Source organism: Symsagittifera roscoffensis, chromosome 2, assembly GCF_963678635.1.
Source record: "Symsagittifera roscoffensis chromosome 2, txSymRosc1.1, whole genome shotgun sequence".
In the NCBI taxonomy this organism is placed as follows: Eukaryota; Metazoa; Xenacoelomorpha; order Acoela; family Convolutidae; genus Symsagittifera; species Symsagittifera roscoffensis.
In genome coordinates this window covers 39,975,509-39,994,335 of record NC_087063.1, presented here as the reverse complement: position 1 = coordinate 39,994,335, position 18,827 = coordinate 39,975,509, and the positions used below count along the sequence as shown (strand labels likewise).

The window sequence follows — 18,827 nt, the reverse complement described above, 5'->3', positions numbered from 1 at the left end:
TATCGTCGAAGTATCTTTGGAGGGCCGCCCTCCAAGAGATTTTTAACAGTTTCTCCAGCCCGATTTCGTTTGCCTCCGAGGAAATCACCGTACCGTATTCTTTCCGACTCAAAAGACAGTTCTCCGTCAGCTCCTTCAAATAGTCTTGCATGGCTTGCTTCTCGTCCCATGCCATGAAGTGCCACCTCTCTGAATTCCTTGCCTTAAGCATCTCTACTTAACCCCTCGCTGGATCTCACATGTGGACTGAGTCGGGCACTGTGATCCGACTATACTCGACGACGCCGAGTTGTCCCTCCAGTCTCATCCGGGCCATGTTGGATCGCGAGGGCTTGTAATCATCCAATCCTCCAGATCCACCATGACTGATGACTTCCATTTCGAGCTTCGTGTCCGCCAAAGTCCGTGCGCTTTTCTTCGATCTTGTGGCCGTTGACGTCAAACCTGCCAATAGCATAGGGGGCATCAGGTTCTCTTTTTCTCCTCGGCTAGCGTCGCACCATCTCCTTGTCCACTCTCACTTGGACGAGCTACTTTTGCCAACGAGGCCACCACTGCATTGGCCTTCGACTTCGCCACTTTCTGATTCACAGTTTTGTTTTACTTTCTATCTTCCCTTTCCACCTCTTCAGCCCTTTCTTGGCTCGCCTGACAGGTTATTTCCTCGCGATCTGCTGATCATCGGCACTGTCCACTGTAACTGACTCGGTCAGAACATCAGACTCTAAGGAGCTCATAAGCATCTCCAGAACCTCGTGCATAATGGGTTGGATCAACCCCACCTTCATTACGGACTGCGTCCCGTACCTGCGTATCACGTCTCATGTCCTTTCTATGAAGGTCACTCGGTTCCATGTTACTCCTGCCTTACGTTCAAGCTTACTCTGATATCTCTACCACTCCTCTTCAGGCAACGTGCTCAGGAAGGATACCCTCATGTTCTTGTCGATTCTTCTCCTTCTGGTGATTCATGGAGCAGTTTCTGTATGTCCCTACTCCGCTGCAGGAGTTGGTAGCTTCTCGATTTGGATCAAAGACGAGAGTGGTGTTCACGTCATCGCCAGGCTACGCGAGCATGCCACCAGCATTACAGTTCGTGTATGCAATTTTGATCCTGATAGCAGAGGGCAATGCGCGACGGATGCTAATGGCCGTTCCGAACCGTGAGTTGGAGCCAGTAAATTTGAGACTTCTTAAGTCTGAACCGGCAGCGGCATGGGCGGATGTTTCTCATGCTCTGAGGGGATTTTATGAGTTAGCAGACATCCTGATTGTGCTGGATGAGGTTCTCTGCCTTGAGGTGTCGAATCTTGCCCGACAGCTGAAGCTTAACCCGGAGATTGGGGACGATCATCCTGCGATAACTCATCTAGCAGCCATCCTGGGGTTCTGGACTATAGATCTGACAATCAGGAGCTCCATCAGCCGTGCGAGAGGACCGAATAATGTAAGAAAAGAATGTGGCCGCGGCTAGGAAGCAAATAGAGTCGATAAGACATCGATTAACACAAGAGAGAGAGGGAGGTGGCCGTTTCTGACCCCGAGACTCGTGAATGCGACGGACAAGACGAGGGAGAGTGCCCCACCCCTCATCAAACAAAAATGGAATCTTCTTGAGGAGCAGCTAGAGGTGGCAGAAGATAGGGATATGACGGTGGGAAGATTTGTCACAGCAGCTAATGAAGTCACCATTGGAGGTGTCTGGATGGAGCATGCGAAGGTCGAGCTGGAGACCAGGAGGGACCAAGAGATCTTGAGATTATTGAGCCCATGCTCGGAGAAGAAATATCTTAAAGAGGTGTTCTACGCAAGAAACACCATCTTTGAAACGTTGGTGCAGGAGCCCTTGATTATGCCCATCAAACTCCTGCAGGCCCTGTTTCTGGTATACCCCAGGTACCTGTTCAATATGGGATCGGCGTACATGTTCAGTAGGGGGCGTGGGAACGCTCTGGATTGATGGGTATCTGACGCTGGTACTCCTGACGCATGGGGAACTGACGGCGTTTTCATGAAGTATGGGGAACCCCTGTCGGTTAGGAAGGCTCACCCGAGTATGGAAACCTATTCGTACAAGTGTGCTGCCGGACTGAAGACATTGCTTGTGGGGTACCTGCTGATGAACAATAGATACTTGACGGGGGAGGAAAGGAACCCCAAGACGAGAAAAGAATTGAGAGAGGCGAAAGGGGACAGACTCCCTTTGACTGACTTATATTTGGCCATGAGATCTGATCCAGTCGGGATGATTAGAGGCTTGGGGGAAGTGGTGACCTGTGTCTACGGGCCAGCAGTGCCGCATCCATTCCCGGATCCAATCGTGGTGGCGTATCGACACTCAGTGGTGCACGTGAGCCTGATCAGCATTCTAGATGGGATGGCACTCAACTGGTGCAGATGAGAAGACTTGAGAGCGCAGATGAGTGAGACGGTGCTTTTTGGAAAAGTCAAGGATCCCGAGCTAATAGTGTGCAACTTCAGGGGACAAACGCAGTGCAGAATGGGAGGACAACGTGAGGGTCACATCGAGGTCTATCCCAAGTTTTGGAACCTGAATCCAGTGACGAGGGACAAGAGGGAAGTCTTGAGGACCCGACGTGGACGAGGAGTTTCGAATTCACGAAAAAGGAATTGGAATCGATACGAGAGCGTGATGTCCTACCCGCTGCCGTCCCCGAGTTCCCAACGGTGAGAAGAATGACCCTGGGAATGAACAGCCCCCTGGTAGTCCCTTCCCTACACGCGAGAGCCACGGTATAAAAACAACAAAGAGAATTCCCGAATGACTGGGATCCTTTGTTCCTTGGATACTTGGCAGTGGTGTATTTCCACACGTGTGAAAACAAGATAACTTCGTGGACTACACAAGCGAAGAAGATGCAAAGCTCGATGCCCCCTAAGTTTGAGGTCCGAGATGTCTTGAGAACACTTGAGGAGGCTGGACTCGAGAACAAGCTGCCAATATATGACGATGGAAGGCCAATCGTTGAGGAGGGTCATATGGCTTTGAAGGACGATATGAAGTTTGCCACGAGAAAGTACCGAGCGCCTTATGGGCTGGAGGAGTTGGAGTTATTGCAAGAAGGGAAAAGGCTGGATACGGCAGGACCCCTGTATGTATCCCTCACTGAGTATAAGACAGCAGATCCGACGACACCTTCACCCCTGTCTGTGGGAACCCCAGGAGACAGAAGGAACCTTCCAGTGGAGAACAGATTCACTGACGTGCTACAGAGTGACCAGTCGGAGTCAGGAGAGGGGGAGAATCTGGACGAAACCCTCAGCGAAGCTGGAGAGGAAATGGAAGTGGGGAATACGCCAGACGGAGGGGCAACGATCCCCCTTGGGATCTCCCTGGAAGAATCTTGAGCTGCCACTAACGAGTTAACCATCCAACATGGGTAGGGTGCTCCTGACCAATAGAGCAAGGGAGGAGAATATCTTTGAAGGCAACAAAGACATGTTCTTGAGCACGCTGGTCGAAGAGGCGTGGTGAAATTTCCTGGGCGAGTTCAACCAGAGGGTCGAAGACAAAGTTGAAGTAGATGACTTCAAGGAAGAACTGTGGAGCTTGTTAGTGAAGTTTGGAGAGCCAGCCCTGATCGGCACTGGACTGGACGAGAAAGGGAGGTTAGGGCTGCTCGAGAAGATTATTGGCCTAAGGAAGCAGAAGCAGGACACCGGGGCCAACCCATGTGAAGATAGCTCTACTCTAAACAAAAAAACTGATGACAAGAGAATAAATGTCGAGGTGGATGATGAAAATAAGACAAGTAATATGGTTAAAAATACTAATATTTCTAAGGCTAGAGTAGGGGGAGGCAAAAGTCGGAAAAGAGGGACCTGGGCAAAGAAGTTGAGTCAGTGATGGCGATGAAAACGCCTCCGAGTAAAGGAATAAGGTCTAGGAAAAGGAAACGGGAGACAGAGGAGGCGAGTCCTCCGGCAGATGCGGTTTCATAGAAAAATCTAAAAAGGACAGCTCCCATAAATCTAGCGCTAGGGAAAACAGCGGGCTACAAGAGTAGCTCAGCCCCAGGAGGCTAGCCGATGTGCTGCGGGAAATGGAAGCCTCAGCGACTCCGGGAACGGAGGATGACTTCAAACCCCAGAAGACAAACGTGAAGAGGAGTTCGACTAGTGGACAGACGTGCTAAGTGGACATCCGCAAGGAGTGGCTTTCGACGCAACACCAGGCCATTGGGTAGCAAGTGACGTGCGATCCTCTCGAGAGAAATGCGATGAGAAATGCCGCTCGGCCTTGGTGGATAGCTCTGGAGACCACGAAGGAACTGGAGAGTTGCCTGAAAGAGCTTGATCGCGGGGTGTCCCGCAAGCGGCGGCCTTGGGCTACCCAGCAGAAGGCCGAAGTTAACAAGCTAGAGTTGGGAAACCATTTGAGGCGGTCTTGAGAGAAATTGCTGCTTGAGTACTTTGAAGATGCGATGAGAGCACCATCATCAGCATTGCCATTGATGGCGAATCCTTTTGTCCGAACGGCAGGACAGTTGATGTTCACGTGGAGTTTTGCGGGAGTGGCGTTAGAGGCGCTGACCTCGCAGGACAAACCTAAACTGGGCGAAAAGGGTTTTCAGGTGTACCAAATGCTGGTGCAACATATTGCTCGAGACAACTCGGGATTAAGCCTAGCGAGAAGAAAAGACGCCACTTGTTTCTTGAGGTGGATCAATCAGTAATAACCGACACTACTGTTCAAATGTGCCATCAAAAAGCGATGGGAAGTAAGACCATGGAAAGGAGAGTCTCCACTGTTATCCTGAACGTATATCAGAGTACTGGAATTGAAAAAGAAGAGAGCTCAAGGCAGCCTCTGGAGAGCCATGGGAAGCTTGATGAAATACGAAGGTTCTACAACATGAAATTAGAGGAGGGCCATGACGTACATCGTAACTTGGCCCGAGCAGAAGAATATGCAAAACCCACAAAACGTGGAGAATATCAATATGTGTCTGGAGTGATGGGAATAGCTTACAACCCTTGATTGGATTCGGAGGCCGGAAACGCCTAAATGAATTTTGAGGTGGTGGAATTGTTAAAGTTCTGGACGAAGAAAATCATTGAGATCGATCCGACGGAATAGGAAAGGCCAACCCTAGGACGGTTACTTGGAAAGATGCCAGAGGTGATCAGCGTGACGCGCTCAAACAAAAGGGTGGAACTAAAGATGGGAAATGGAAACGACATGTAGGTCACGAATTGGGGGACTGTTTGGAAGTTGCTAAGACCGTCTTGGTGCCCTCAGCTCCACGCGAGTTTGATTAAAGAAATCACGGAGTGAATGAGACTGTCACCAGCGAAGGATGAAGATTTGGGGAATCTGAACGTGGTGCAGAAACTAATCTTACCTCACAGGAAGGAATCGGAGGAAACGACGAGGAAACAAGAAAAGCTAGTGAAGAAGACGGAACCGGGTAGTTGTCTGGACCTGGTGTGTGGAGGTGGAGATCATTCCTGTGATGGACGATCCTGCGTCAGTTTACAATCTTTTCAGAAGGAGGAACTAGCCACATGGTTGGGTGACATCACGGAGAAAGAAAAAAGTGAGGTGCTGATAGTGGTTGAATGCTATGCGAGCACCACTGTGAACATAGCGACGGCATTGGGGTTCTTCTCGAGGATGTGCAGCTTGCAATCACTGGAGATGCTAGAAACCGAACACCAATTGGTGACGGCATTGAGCGCGGAGTCATGGACTGGAGTGTTGTAAATGGTCCAAAAGCACATCAGAGGATGGAAGATTGGTCTTGAGGCGGAGATGGGGTTTCTCAAGAGTGAAGCTTTCAGTTTGCCGACGAATGCGAAATATCTGGTGGGATCGGTAATAGGCAATTTGTGTGAAAGCCATTGCCCATTACATATGGCGATGGTGAAGGTATCCAGTCAGAGGGTGTGAATTGACAAAGCCTTCTCGATGCCCAAGTGTGTACGCCTGGCTCGAATGTCGCATAACTCACATAGACTGTTGAGGACGATCCTGGAAGCTGTGCCGGAGGATCCAAATGAGAACTTGAGTGAGGTCTGGGGGGAGGAACTCTTGAGCTTAGAAAGCGAAAACACGAGTGATTTCGAGAGACAGAACACGAGCGGGAAAGCGATGAATAGTGCCCCAGCCATGGAGGAAAAGGACGTATTATATGAGAAGATGATGGAATTTGAACCTCTGTTGGAAACTTCGGGAGAACACAACCTCCGGAGTATCAACCTGACACATGGGGAATGCCCATGCCACTGCCTCGTCCAGACAGTGTAGTATCCGGAGCATTCGAACCTCTGCTTGATATGGGACGTGGAAGAAATTCGGTCAGTCGGGTTACCCGACCATCAGGAGACGGTCACCCTTTTGGTGGTGAGCTCGATGCTGGCGTTGCGATGGATCGAGGAAAACGTGACGAAATATCGAGAGTCGATGGCACCAACAGCGGAATCAATACATGCCATTGATTACAACCGGAGGCTTGAGTTGTTTGAGACTGCGTGCAAAGTTATCTCTAAGCCTATGGAGGTGAGGCAAGTGTGGAGTCGCATAAGATTCTTCCCATGGTTCCGAGCGACGTAGACGTCTTGGTTATACACGGTGACGCAAGGTCACATGAAGAAACATCAGAAGGAGTATCGACAGTTCCTGGCCGAGATAGGGCCGGAGGCTTTCAAGAGACCCTTGCTTACCCATCGCAACGCGACAACCACGTTTTGGAAAAGACTTAGTAGAGTGTCTCGAGATAACACCAAAGCGATGGAATCGATATTAGAGGAGGATTTGGCGAAGAACGTGAGTCTGAGTCTGCACAATTCCTTTTGCAGGAATAGGAATCTAAAGTGAAGGGTCTGCCGAATCAGGCCAAAAAACTACAAGAGCAACGGAGTGAATGCGGGCCTTCGAACAGCTGAAGACATGGGAAGAGATTGTAATCAGTTCAGATGACAAAGAAGAGCTGGCAAGGCAGATTACGATGTCGAATGTGTCAGGACGCAAGACCTCGAAGACCAGGGACACGAACTGAAGAGGGTGTTAAGGGATTGATTCTTAAGTCGTGAGCGGTGGAAAGAAAAAGGGGCTTCAGTGTGAACTCAGATGAAATCTGAGGGCACGGAAAAGAAATTTTAATTAGAAATTATTGTTACAATTTTGTTATATGTACTATATGAATCAAAATACTGCATGACATTTTTCTGAATGGGTAAAACAAAAGAAATTTTAATCATTAGCTTATAAAGCGGAAATTCAGGGTGCAGGTGTATGCAGATTTTGATTGCTGTTTAGCGATAATGTGACAATTTTGCACGGTTGTGAATTTTGGGTGTAGATAAAAGTAAATCTGCTGCAAAATTCTGTAAATGACCACTGGCACTGTATCTTGAGACGCACTCAACTTTCTGGGGCCTCACTCTTGAATCCGGGGAGTTTGTGCCAGTCGGTCATGTTTGGAAGTTTGACCTTGAGAAAACGTTTAATCTTGATTTTGGGGTGAAAGGCGGTTTTTCAAAAATTCGAGTTGAGCATGTCACACAAATCCATTTTACTGCTCTTCGCTGAATCATTTCTAATTCGGACCTTACGTACTTATTTAAACCAAAGCACGGACTTGCGTAAAGAATCACGGGGATTATCATGGAATTGAACAAATTCAGTTTCGCTACTCTGTTTAAACTCGATATGTTTCTTTTGATCGCGAAAAAATTTTTATTTGCTGTTAAGCCTGCTTTGTCAGTGTGTAGATTCCAGATCATGTCATTTGAAACTATAACTCCTAGATCTTTCTGAGTGTCCACTAATTTGATTTCCGTATTGTTGAAGCAAAATTTGTTTGAATTTTTAGTAAAGCTCACGTGGGTGCATTTATCAACATTGAATGGCATATTATTTTGCACTGTCCAGTTGTATATCACATTAATTTCATTATGAAAATCTTCTTTAGCTAATCCTAGGCTGATGAATTTTGCATCATCGGGGAAAGGTAAAAGTGTGACATTTTGGCAAAGAGAAGGCAAGTCATTAATAAAAATTAGGAAAAACAGTGATCCGAGGATGCTGCCTTGGGGCACTCCGATTGTTACGGGCTTTGGATCTGAGATTTCGCTATTCATTTTGACAGATTGGGACCTGTTTGATAGATAAGATTTCGATAATTTGATCAGATTTCTACCTACTCCGTTTTTGAAAAGCTTCATCAAGAAGATACCGGGGTCAACACGGTCGATCGCTTTACTAAAGTCCGTGAAAACGATCTCCATATCACTCGCTTCGTCCTGATATTGGCTATCTGTAAGAAAGTTAATAGCTGTAAGACCGTGGACTTATTCTTCCGAAACCCATATTGTGAACTATGAAAAATAGGTGATAGATGTTTGTATAATCTCCTAAATATTATAGGCTCTAATATTTTTGAAACTATACAAAGAAGGGAGACGTGTCTATAATTTTCAATGTCACTTTTATGGTCTTTTTTATGATTTGGGCTGACTATAGCTGCTTTCCAGTAGTCTGGAAAACACCTAGTTTGAATAGTTTTAGAAAATATTTGATAGATAGAATGAGATAGAGTTGCTTGTGATTTAATGAAAAGTACAGGCGGTAAATCATCGGGGCCTTTTCTTTTATTCTTGATCAACGATTTACATATTTCACGTATCTCGAGCTCAGTAAAACGTTCGGGTGGTTGTGAAAACGTACACGATTCAATTTACACAGAAGCGAAAAATTTCGAAAATAATTCTGCCTTTAATGGATCGGTATCGGCGGTCTCATTTTTGTACTTCAGTATACTTGGTAAGCTTGACTTATGAGAAGCTTTAAAGTATATTAAAAATTTTCCCGTTGATCGCTCTGACGCAAGAGACTGTTCATAATCGGCTTTGTCCATTTCGGCGTTCTTTTCTGTCTGTCCAAGTAAGTGCAAAACTTTTGGATGAGACTCGGTATATTTCTTTCGAGCTGTATGTAAACGTTTAATAAGGTTCAAAGTCGATTGACTTATCCAGGGCGGCAAGGATGATCTAAGTTTAGTGCGCTTTGGAATACATTTTTTAATAAGCGAGGATAACTAGTTATACCAAGGATTTAGTATCACATTTACATTTGACCAACGGTAAGTGTCAAAAGGGTTTTCTAGTATTTGCTCATTGAGCAAATCGTAATCACCGTTGCAAAAACTAAATATGGATTCTTTAATTAATTTAAGGCGAATAAGATCCGATAACTCTACGTTGAAAGAGATTTCGACCGGATAATGGTTAGAAAGTTTTCCCAATGTATCGTGACTGTCTAAGGTATGGACATCTGTTAGATGGATTTTATTGTTGGTGAAGATCAAATCAAGAGTACCAGTTGAGGCAGTATTAAACTTAACATTTTGATGAGCTTCAAGATTCTCTATTTCTTCCAAAAATGATATTTCGGTTTCTTTAATTGATGACATGTTGCACCAATTTTTTGAGGATAATTGAAGTCTATTTATGTCTTTTATTTATGCAATTTATTTATGCCTTTAAACAGGTTAATTATTTCACTTGGTTTCAGAGAATATTTGATATTTGCAGGCGGTAGATAACAAGAGACAACCAGCAATTTCCGTTTATCTAGCTTTAGAAAGCATGCTACTGCCGCTCCGTTGGTATTAAAACTAAAAATTGCAGGATCTGACATTAAGCCCGACTTAACACCAATTAATGTTCCACCGTGAGATGTTGATTGCAGTGAAGATCTTCTGTTTGATAGAAAAACTTAATATTTGTTTCCCTTGATGTTTGGCTCGTAATTTTTCAACATGGTTGCTCGCGCAAATAATCTATCTGCCGTAATAACATTTCGAAACTTCACCAAAATTTGTCTGGGTCTTTTATTAGTTGCGTTAAATTTTCCGAGTCTGCGGAAAGAGGAAATTTCCTTTGCATTTGCACCAAGAAATTTCATTGTATCGCTTATCATTTTTTCATCACCCTCAAAAATATTCGATTTATCAATTTTGCTGTCAGTACCCATGCTAATTTCCGGCATACCACTAAATCGCAATTCTTGAGATGTACCGGAACTAGATTTAACGACACTAGAATACTTAGTTTCCAGTTGGGGAAGAGAAGGATTGCACGTAGGCCAAGATTTTTTGATCTCCAGTGACTCTTTGATGTCCTCAATGCCTTTTGACAGCTCGCCCACATCCACAGTAGATTTTGGACGAAAATCAGCACTTAGGCACCCATTGCACAGAAACTTTACTTTTGCGATCCTCTCCAGAAGTTTGAAGATATCATGAGAATATCCCATACACGATCTATGCGTCCACTTTTCGCAGCCCTCGCACATCAGCCAGTTCTCCCCCACTGATTTGGAATACATGGTGCAACACTCTTGACTTTTAGAGGTTAATCTGGACCTCGTCGTAGCACTAGACATTCAATATGAAAAAGACTTGAGCGTTTAAGGTGGTGTGAGCCAAGAACAACTGAACAAGTTGGGACAATGTTCAGAGAAAAGTTGTGCATTTGGGTATCTTGCAAGATTTCAAAACGATGCTACTAGAAAGAGATGCTTGATTTTTTGAGAAGAGTTCAACCCAGTTTGAACACGTGCAGAACAACCTCATTCCAGAAAGTTCTTGTTTTGCGCAAACGACACTCCGCAAAAGACTCCCGCCAACAACTGCGGTTACTCATGAAAAATTTAGACGGTTTTTTTTTCAGACAGATATCTCAAAATTTATGCTTAACTTTTCCCCAATTTTTCTTTTTTGTTCAAGATAATTAGAGAGAATTCTCGTTTTATAAGATCTGCCACTTCTTCTTGTTGTTGAGGGGACTGTCCGGGGAGTATGACCTACACCGGCAGTCGAACCTGCCGTTGCAGGTCAAAAGGAATATTAAAGGCGTTAGCACCGGAATTGTGATAAAAAAGAGACTCAGAAGGTACTAGAATGGAAATTTTCAAAACTTCGATTTGAACTGGAAAGTTTCTGAGAAATGCGAAAAACGGCCGTACTCGCCAAAAATCAGACGAAACAACCCAACAACAGCGACACATACGAAATTGAGTAGGAAAGCTAGAGTGAAAATTAAGAGAAAAACGAAGCTTCTTATCATAACATTAAAGCACAATAAGGTTTTTATTGGAAGAATCGTGTGGGTGGAAGGTCCAGTGCGATATTCGGGACGGATCCTAACTCTCCCGTTCCACGAAATTGGAGAGATAACGACTTTATCTCCAGGAGAGTACGGAATTAGAGGCATAGTGCCCAGAGATTAATGAGAGAAACTTTAATTATACATTTAGCTGCTGTGACGCCCTGAACCTGTTTAACTTTTTCCCATATTATTTAGTATTTCAGAGCATGAGCAGTTAGAGTCGAGGAAAGAGTCAATCCATCTCGAATGGATTTAGTGAATAACTGTCACTAAAAACTGATTAAATTATGGTTTTCTAGCCGTGTTGTAAAAGGTAATCACGTTGTCTGGGGATCCGAGACCCAACTATGTGGTTGTTTCCGCATATAAATGAAAGCTGATCAAAACTCGTTTGGCTAAAAATGGTAACTTATTACTTAGCCCTTTACAGACCAGAAAATTATCTGGCTAGGTCAAGACGGTTAAAAACGAGTAGGATTAAGGTAACTGGCGTTAGCTAGTTGTCAATAGGTGCTTTTTCTACGCTCCGTCACTGTGTAATGTCTGGGCAAATATTACACCGAAGTCAAAGCTCCTCTCCGTTTTGAATGGGCGAACAAAATTATCAATTCAGTAACAAAGCTCAGCAATAGCAAAGAATGTGTTATAATGATACAACTGCCTGCTGAAAACTACATTAAATATCTTTTTTATCAGGCTCTGATATTGGCTACAGAGAATGTATCGGTACTTAATTTCTAAACGAGGTGTTTAAACGAGGTGTGTAATTGTTGCGATAAACTTATTAAATAGATTTCCTTTCCCCGTATACAAACTGTGTATTTCAGATATATGCCCTAGAGCTAAATCTAAAATCGCTTTATTGAACGGAAAAAATAGCAAAGTCCTGCTGTTCTAGGTGTTGCAGGTGAAGATTTATGTTGAACTTTGTTGGCGCAAGCTCTTTTCGTGCGGCCATCGACGCATCCCCTAGAAATTTCCAACGAAAAATATTCCCCATCCAAACATCAGTAGGAGGATTGAGCATCAACCCTGCCACAAAAAAGAAATACCAGTCGATCCAGAAGAACGAAGACAAACTTATTCTGTAGCACGACTTGATAAACAATACTGTGGCCCCCCACCACAGCAACAGTTGCAAACCTTGTTCAGTAGAAGTACTGCTTTCGATTCTCTACGGACTGCGTCACCGGATCGCAGCAATAGTATACACAAAGCGAACCAACTCCACAGACATACTCAAAAGATTGAGAACATTGGACATCCTCATTATTTCAGTAAAAAAGTTATTATCCACAAGAAAGAGAAAGAACAACAGAATCTTGCGAGATTCGAGGCAAATCCACCCGTTTTTGATCCTTGAAGAGAGACTAATCAGAACCGTCTACAGAATTAGAAATAACTTGAAAAAGTTAGTCCTGAAGAAACGATCAAAGTCTGCTACGAAGAAGTCAAAGAAACAGTCAACGTCGAAGCGAAGGCAGAAAAAGAACAGCAAAAAAAGTAGCTTTTTCTGAAATTACAAGCGTAGCTTCTTGGGACTTAATTGTCTTAGAGCGGCCCAGTAATAATTAGATTAGGGCTTAGTGTTTTTGAAGGAGAAATTACGGGGTAGCTTTTTGAGACTTCAGTGTCTCAGTGCGGCCCAGTAATTTTCGTGAAGTTGAATTCATTAGGTAGCTTCCTGAGACTTAAGTGTTTTAGAGCGGTCTGATAAAATCAACCTTAATATGCCTCCAAAACTGAAAACTAGACGTAAAGGTACTGAATCTATTAGTGAAATGGACGCTTGGCAATGTAAAACGTGCAATAAGACCTATGGTAACATCGATGATATAGTAATGGAGTGTGATAAATGTCATGAACACTTTTGTACAACATGCATAAATATGCCTGACCAAGTCTACGATTACATGTGTCAACCTGAAGTCATCTGGTGTTGCAGTTCCTGCACACCGAAGGTTAAACTTTAAATTGAAGCTGACAAGAATCTAGAACACTACAGAGCGATCTGGACAAAACAATGGCGAACCTAAACCACATGATGAACGATTTCTACAAGTTTGTAACAGGACAAGAGCCGTGAATCAAACTGAACAGAAACCATGGGACGTGGCCCAGCAACCGAAAGTCAAGCCACTAAAAGAAATTATAATGGAAGCATCTGAAGAGCAAAAAAGAGAAGAAGAAGACGACAAAAGAAGAAAAAAGAACTTGATAATTTACAAAGCACCTGAGAGTACCCACCAAGATGGACATAACAGAAAGGTAGAAGACAAACAACTGATAGAAAAATTTCTAGCATCGGTCGAAATGGGAAACAAAACAGCCACAAGTTTTGTCTGATTTGGGAAGGAGAACGATGAAGCCACGACAAACAGACCACTGCTAGTATCATTTGATAACAAAAAAGATGTAAACGAGATAATGAAAAACTTAAATAAAATAAAAAATTCCGAATATAAAATCAAAAACCTGCGGATTGGCCCAGACAGGAGTCTCAAGGAACGAGAAGAAGTCAGAAAATTGATAGCAAAGGCAAAAAACTTAAACGAAAAGGAACAAGGAGACTACGTGCACCTTGTGAGGGGGTTGCAAATAATGAGAATGAAGAAAAAACCTCAAACCGGTCTTTATTAATCTGGTACACAAACATAGACACATTAACTCAAGACAAACTGCACGAAATCACGTGGAGAACGAATCAAGAAAAATGCGAGCCTGATGTCATCGCTCTAGTGGAAGGCAAACCGAAAAATTCTCGCGCAGAATGGAATCCAGTATGGCATAAAATCCAATACTATAACATAGAATCAAAAAGTATGAACCCATCTGATCAAGGACGCGAAATTTGAGTTTATATTACTGAAAACCTTGACTACTCCTTGAGCACAAATAATTCTTCTTTCTGTGAAAACTTGTTTTTAAAAATCAAAATTGGCAGGAACATCATCAACTTTGGTATATTGTATAGAAGTCCAAACTCAACTAAAAGTTGATCGCCAATTTGAACGAAACACAGTCAAATGACTCAATACTAATAGTGGGAGACACAAATCTACCACAGATAGATTGGGAGGCCATGAGTACATTAAAAGATGAAAATAATATTGAGTTCACCTTTATAGAGGCAATAAACGACGCACTACTAACACAACATATCAATGAGCCTACAAGGCTAACTGGCAGAGACAAGGCATCACATCACTGCTTGATGTTGTGATGTCAGATATAGTCTTATAAGATCTAGACATCACGTTAGAGGCGCCAATCGGAAAAAGTGACCACGTCCTTGTCAAGATAGATGTGCCAGTAAACAGGATTAAATCCAAATGTAAAAACCGCAGAAACTATGAAAAGGGAGACTACCACGGGATGAGAAACCATCTAGCTGACCCAAACGTTCAGTTAAACACATGGGAAAAACTGAAAAACTGCATAAAAAAGTTAGTCGAAAAATTTGTGCCTTTAATTAAGATACGCAGCAGTGGTAACCAAATGCCGCTAGCAAGGGCGGTGCGCATGAAGATAAAAAAAGAAAGCCTGGAAAACATTCAAAAATTATCAAACAGCCGACAATTTAACCAAATATAAAACCAAACAAAATGACGTTAGATCTGCCACGCGATCGGAGGCACTTACACGTGAAAAAGAAATATCATCAGAAGTTAAAACTAATCCGGAAAAGTTCTGGAGCTACGTGCGCCAAAAAACTACCATAAGAGAAGCAATCCCCGCTTTAATAAAACCAAATGGTATGCTAACTGACACAGACGATGAAAAGGCAGAAGTGCTCTCAAACTTCTTTGCATTGGTTTTCACTGACGAACCCCCGGGTAACTGGGAGATCAGCCCTCCACCAACCGCCAGCATTGATGGCAACCTGGAGCTAACAATGAATGACATCCGAGAAGAACTCAATCGGTTAGACACTTCAAAGTCGCCTGAACTAGATGGAATTCATCCTAGGGTCCTATTTGAATTACGAGAATTCATCTTAAAACCACTTTTGATTATTTTCCAAACCTCTTGGGAGACAAACAAATTACCCGAAGACTGGAAATTGGCTAACACTTCTGCAATATTAAAAAAAGTAAAAAAACCGATGGCAGATAACTACAGACCAATCAGTTTAATATCAATATGTTGCAAGTTATTCGAAAAGTTTGTTCGAAAGCATTTAACGGATCATTTTCAATGAAAAAGGGCTATTAACAAATGCACAATACGGTTTTCGATCTGGACGTTCACTAAACTTACAACTCCTGAAAGTAATTGATGACTTCACCAGGGCAATGGACAAACAAGAAAATGTCGATGTGATATACTTGGACTTCAAAAAAGCCTTCGATTCGGTACCACACAAAAGACTAATCGGAGTTCTTAGACAGTATGGAGTAACTGGAAGAACCTTGGACTGGATAACAGACTTTCTTTCGGGACGACAACAGAGAGTGGTAATCAACGATTCAAGATCCTCATGGCAGCCAGTAAAAAGTGCGATACCCCAGGGTTCAGTACTCGGCCCAGTACTGTTTTTGATATACATCAACACAATGCCGGACATAATAGCGTCAAAAATATATCTGTTTGCTGACGATGCGAAATTATACCGTCAAATTGAAGATACATTGGATGTAACACGCTTACATGAAGATTTACAATCACTAGAAATTTGGTCAGGCCAAAGTCTTTTGTCCTTTAATATCGACAAACGTGTTCACATGACAATAGGAAACAAGAAATTGGATATGCAGAGGATTTGTAAAGTCAATGGCGAAATCATTAAAGAAATGCAACTCGAAAAAGAACTGGGTATCTGGCTTGACAACAAACTGACCTTCGAAACACACGTCACTAAAAAAGCCAATAAGGCAAACGGCATGATAGCAGTAATTAAGAAAAGCTTCACTAAAGTCACGAAACAAGTATTTTAAAACATCTACAAATGCTTGATACGGCCACACCTTGAATTTGCGAACTTAGTCTGGCACCCAAGACTGATCAAGCATCAAAAGATCTTAGAAAACGTACAAAGAAGAGCGACGCGTCTAGTTAATGGTATGAAAAATCTATCCTATTACGAACGCCTTAAAGAACTGAATCTATCATCGCTGGAATACAGAAGGAAAGGAGGGACAATGATAGAAATGTATAAAATCTGCTATGGTTTGTATGATAGGAATGCCACTGCGGGACTATTCGAGCGGAATGATAGGGATTCTAGAGGTAACGCATGTAAAGTAGTAGTATAGAGAGTTGCAAAAAGTTCGGACAGACAGAATTAATTAAAAAGAGCAACTGTCTAGATATCAACGGAAATTAAAACTGAAATAAACATAACGTCGAAAGTTCATAAAGCAGAGTTTTGCTCGAAAATTATAACCACGGCGGGCAATTGCATCCAAAGCGTCGAATAGTAAACCTTGAAACAGGAAAACTGCTGCTCAGGATGGCTATTGTTTTTCTGCGATTAGTTTCCAAAATTAAAATGATTTGATCATCTTCACTGCCGTTTGTTTTTTTTTGGTGCGGCCTAATCTGTTTTCTTTTCTGTGTTTCGGTTTCTAACTAATTTTGCTAATTTTTTTCAGTAAAATCTGGATGTTCATTGCAGTATTTAAAAATTAGGCTAGCATAATCTTCGGATATCCGACGATCTCGCATTTTGAGTTTGGCCAGACGAAAAATTCAAGGTTGTTCGGCTTTAGATTTTGCATGCAAAAAAGCGTCGAAAAGCACTGATTGCTCATCTATTATATATTTAAATGCGGGCTTCACTATCTCACCATGTTTAAACTTTTTCAACGTATTATTTTTGCATGTTTAGGCTATATCGTATATTGCAATGGTTAAGAATTTTTTTTCGATTTTCCAATTTGATTTTAGTGGTTTTTTTACCGAGTTTGAATTAAGCAGCCCAATATCAAATTAGGGGTTGTGAATTTGACGTCCATTTTTGAGTGCCCGAATCATTTTAGTGAACGAGATAAGACGATTTTTTGAGTTTTTACCAAAATATTTCAGAAATTTCAGAAAACAAAATTTACAAACGTTGAAAATCCCAACCCTGTAGTTGGGTACTGTCAGAGTACTATCAGGGATTGCGAGTCTTGCCTCCAAATATGACTGCTCAAATCCTTGTAGTTGTGCCATTCTGCCAGATGGCACAGCGCAACCTTCCGACGAAACACGAATCAGAGAGAAAAGGCCTTAACAGCAAAAAAGTGCTTGAAAAGAGGCTCGAAGTATTCTGAAATTTTTTATTTTTAAAATTTCGATTTTCAAGTTGATATTTCTCAGAAATACGAAAAACGGCCATTTTGACCAGAAGAACTAGGAAAATAAGAACGACGACAAATATTGTGAAAAACAGTCGTGCAAGAGACGGAGAATACGAAGCCTCTTATCGTGGCAGCAACGCACGATAAGACCCTTATCAGCGGATATTAGTGGAGAAGGAAGCTTCGGTGGGGAAGGAATATTCCACGGAACCCTCCCGGGACGCAAATTAGAAGAGATAAGAGCGTTATCGCAGGAATATTACGGGAGCGGAGGCTTGGTCCCCCAGAGACTGTTTTATGTGAGGGGACTGTATAAAACTGACTGTATAGCTACTTGGATGTCAAGAAACTTTAAATTAACACCGGTGTAACTTGATATTTTAGAATATGAGTAGCTAGAAAGAGGAAAGGGTCAATCCATCTCCAATGGATTTAGTAGTAGTAGTAGTAGTAAAAGACTTTAATTCCATTGGTGGATACAGGGTTAATATAAATATTGAATGAACTTACGATCGACAATTTTTACAAAAACATTTGACAAAGAATGTGCATGATCTGTTTATATCAAACAAAGTTGAAGTTTTAAGCAGTAAAAATGTATTCAGTTTTGATTTGAACATTCCCAGGGGCATGTCGAAAGATATAATTTTCAGACGCAGAAGTTCATTGGCAGCACGGGGAGCTCGTACAAAGAAGTTATCGTCAGTTTTCAATTTCCTCGTGTTCGGTATGACGAATAGGCCACTCGTAGCGGAACGCGTAGGAAGCGAGCTGTATAAATATAGAACTGTCACACAAAAACATGTTAAAATAGGTCGTTCGAGCCGTGTTTTTAATGACAATCACGTAGTCTGAGGATCCGAGACTCAGCTATGTGGTTGTGTTCGCATGTAAACGAAAGCTGATCAAAAGTCGTTTGACTGATGGCCTAAAAATAGTAACTTTTTACTTAGCCCTAAACAGACCAGAAAATCAGTTGGCAAGGTCGAGACGGTGAAAAACGAGTAGGATTAAGGTAACTGACGCCTGCCAGTCGTTAATAGGTACTTTTTCTACGCTCCGTCGCTGTGTAGTATTTGGGCGAATGTTACAAGTTTTCGAGACGTGACTTTTTTGTGATTTTTTTTTCAAAAATTTTCAGAAAACTTAAATTATTATTATTTTTTTTAAATATGAAATTCCCAACCCTGTAGTTGGGTACTGTCAGAGTACTCTAAGGAATTACAAATCATTCCTCCAAATATGACTGTTCAGATCCTTGTAGTTTTCGAGATATGACGTTTTTTTGTGATTTTGTCAAAAATTTTCTGAAAAATTAAGTTATTATTTTAAAATCTGAAATTCCCAACCCTGGAATTAGGTCCTGTCAAAGTACTTGCAAGGATTGCGAATCTTGCCTCCAAATAT

General features: G+C 42.4%; 2 protein-coding genes across 3 annotated transcripts in view; one reads left to right on the top strand and one right to left on the bottom strand.

Moving 5' to 3' along the window:
- LOC134839156 (palmitoyltransferase ZDHHC9-like) overlaps window positions 1-18,827 on the bottom strand; it is a 326,560-nt gene that overhangs the window by 226,838 nt on the left and 80,895 nt on the right. The window lies entirely within an intron of this gene.
- LOC134839158 (guanine nucleotide-binding protein subunit beta-5a-like) overlaps window positions 1-18,827 on the top strand; it is a 170,800-nt gene that overhangs the window by 137,650 nt on the left and 14,323 nt on the right. The gene's annotated exons all lie outside the window — the stretch shown is intronic.